Source organism: Octopus bimaculoides, chromosome 3, assembly GCF_001194135.2.
Source record: "Octopus bimaculoides isolate UCB-OBI-ISO-001 chromosome 3, ASM119413v2, whole genome shotgun sequence".
Lineage (NCBI taxonomy): Eukaryota > Metazoa > Mollusca > Cephalopoda > Octopoda > Octopodidae > Octopus > Octopus bimaculoides.
The window spans coordinates 46,804,169-46,806,874 of record NC_068983.1 but is presented as its reverse complement, the minus strand read 5'-3'; the positions used below and the strand labels follow the sequence as shown (position 1 = coordinate 46,806,874).

The 2,706-nt window shown below is 36.6% G+C and overlaps 1 protein-coding gene across 1 annotated transcript in view; it reads right to left on the bottom strand.

The window, feature by feature from the left end:
• The window catches only part of LOC106875605 (telomerase protein component 1), a 214,501-nt gene that overhangs the window by 88,550 nt on the left and 123,245 nt on the right, over positions 1–2,706 (bottom strand). The window lies entirely within an intron of this gene.

Here is a 2,706-nt window from a genome sequence, read left to right as displayed (position 1 = left end):
AGAGAGAGAGAGAGAGAGAGAGAGAGAGAGAGAGAGACAACAGGCTTCTTTCAGTCTCCATCTACCAAATCCACTCACAAGGCTTTGGTCGGCCTGAGGCTTTAATAGAAGACACTTGCCCAAGATGCCACACAGTGGGACTGAACCCGGAACTATGTGGTTGGTAAGCAAGCTACTTACCACCCAGCCAAACACAAAAGGATTAAAGTATCTACTGCTGTAGAAATATCCACTTTATTTCTGATACTCCTGTAACCAGTTAGTTGTCCCTTTTCAATGGAAGCCAGCTATTTCCTATTTCCTTTCAATATGATGGGCCAAAACTCGGATGTTTAAGTTAATCTAGCACGACTGTCTGCTGTTGCATGTTATGAATATTTGTTCTTTATTGAAAGTTTGCATCGCAAATGTTGCCAGTGTGTGCATAATGAATATCCAGGTTTACTCTCAATACTTCCCACCCTTATAACAAAAGGGGTTGTCGTTGTTTTGTTTTGTTATGCTCAGATGAACATTAATCGAAAGAGAAGGAAAAATGCAGTGACCATTCAACTACCTCATCAACCTTTTCATGGACATCGGTTTTTGGAATTATAACTGCATGAGAAAAATGGCATTTAGTTGAAACAACAACTATAACAGCAGACGCTGACGACAATGCTGACAACGCTACCACTGCCATCATCATCATCAGTGTCATCTTCATTAGTTTTAACTACATTTTATTCATGACAATTTGGATAAGGAAGATAGAAAAAAAAATACTGCTTTCCTGACATTGTTAACTTTTATCTTTTATCTTTCACTTGTTTCAATCATTGATATCCCAGCCATACTGAGGTACTATCCAGAAGAGTTTAGTTGAATAAATCAACCCACAATACTTAACCGTAAGTCTAGTACTTACTCTATCAGTCTCTTTTTCTGAACTGCTAAGTTACAGAGACAGAAACAAACCATATATACAGGGTTAACCAAAAGTCACCGGACAGTAAATCAAAATTCCATAAATACTTTCTGTATTGACTCGAATGGAAAGATGTGTTGTTCAAGAAGGACTTCAGTTTGAACCTTTTTCATGATGTTTCATATTGTGATGCTTTTATTAAATTCATTCAGTTGTTAAACATAAATAAATCTTGGAATTAAATGGTCTTAATTTACTGTCAGGTGACTTTTTGCCAACCCTGTATATATACATATATATATATATATATATATATATATATATATATATATATATATATATATATATATATATATATATATATGTACTGAAATGTTTTTTATAAAATTATTTTAGTATTTTCTACCTTGACTTTTTTCTATATATATATCAACTCGTGTGTTCCTTTTCAACCTTCTACATATATATTTATATAAAATTATAATTAAGGGTATCCAAGAGATACCACCATGCTAGCATGGTGGTATCTCTTAGATACCTTTAATTATAATTTTAATAATAATTATTACCTATGAGGTTTTTATTCCCATGCTAGCCACCTGATATGATCGGCATTTTAAATAACGATCTTATCCTTATTCATATATATTTATACACACACACACACACACATGCTAGTGGTACATAAAATGTACCCAGCACACTCTGCTTAGTGGTTGGCATTAGGAAGGGCATCCAGCCATAGAAACCAGGCTATAACAGAGAGATGGAGTCTGGACAGCTTCCTGCTAGCCAGCTCCATGTTAAACTGTCCAACGCATGCCAGCATGGAGAGCAGACATTAAATAGTAATGATGATAATGATCATATATACATACATATGTATATACCACAGTATCAGTCAGAGTATAAAATGTTGTTAAACACCGCTGGTCACAATGTGCTTTACATTGTTTTAGTTTTCAAATGAAAGCACACAGTTTCTGTCTACCAAATTCACTCAAAGGCATTTGTTGACATAAGTAAAAAACAAAAAAGAGAGAAATGTCATTTTAACATATTAAGATTATACTTGATTCAATCAATCCTAAAACATAACGAGTAAATATATTTTCAATCTTGGGGTGGATTAAAAAGTTAAATGATCACCTGTGAGATTTGAACTCACTAATGACTGTATGCAGAAGAAGAGAAGCAAATAATTTTGTTGCCTTGTTGTTGCTTAACTTGCAAGAAATATCAGTCAAAACTCCCTTAAAATATACCCTGCCTTGCTTCCCAGCCACATGGTTCTGGGTTCAGTCCCACTGTGTAGCACTTTGAGCAAGTGTCTTCTACCTTAGTCTTTGGCTGACCAAAGCCTTGTGAGCGGGTCTGATACACGGAAACTGAAAGAAGCTTGTCATACATATATATTTCATTTTTCATTTTCATTTTATCTAGTTTCAAGCTCATGAGCTGTGGCCATGCTGGGGCACTGCCATTTGGTGTTGCTACACAATTTTATTTCACGAATTTTACTTCAGGAATTGACATTTGGTGCATGAGAGAGTTTGATGCAGCTGCTCTCATCTGTGCCTCCTGCCGTGAAGTTGGTTCATCTGGGACACCTGACAGGAAGAGGTCCAGCCTCGTCTTGAAGACACCTACATACATATATATATATATATGTGGCCGTTGCCAGTACCGCCTGACTGGCTCCCGTAGGATTTTCGAGTGAGATCGTTGCCAGTGCCCCTGGACTGGCCTGTGCGGGTGGCACATAAAAGACACCATTTCGAGCGCGAGCGTGGCCGTTT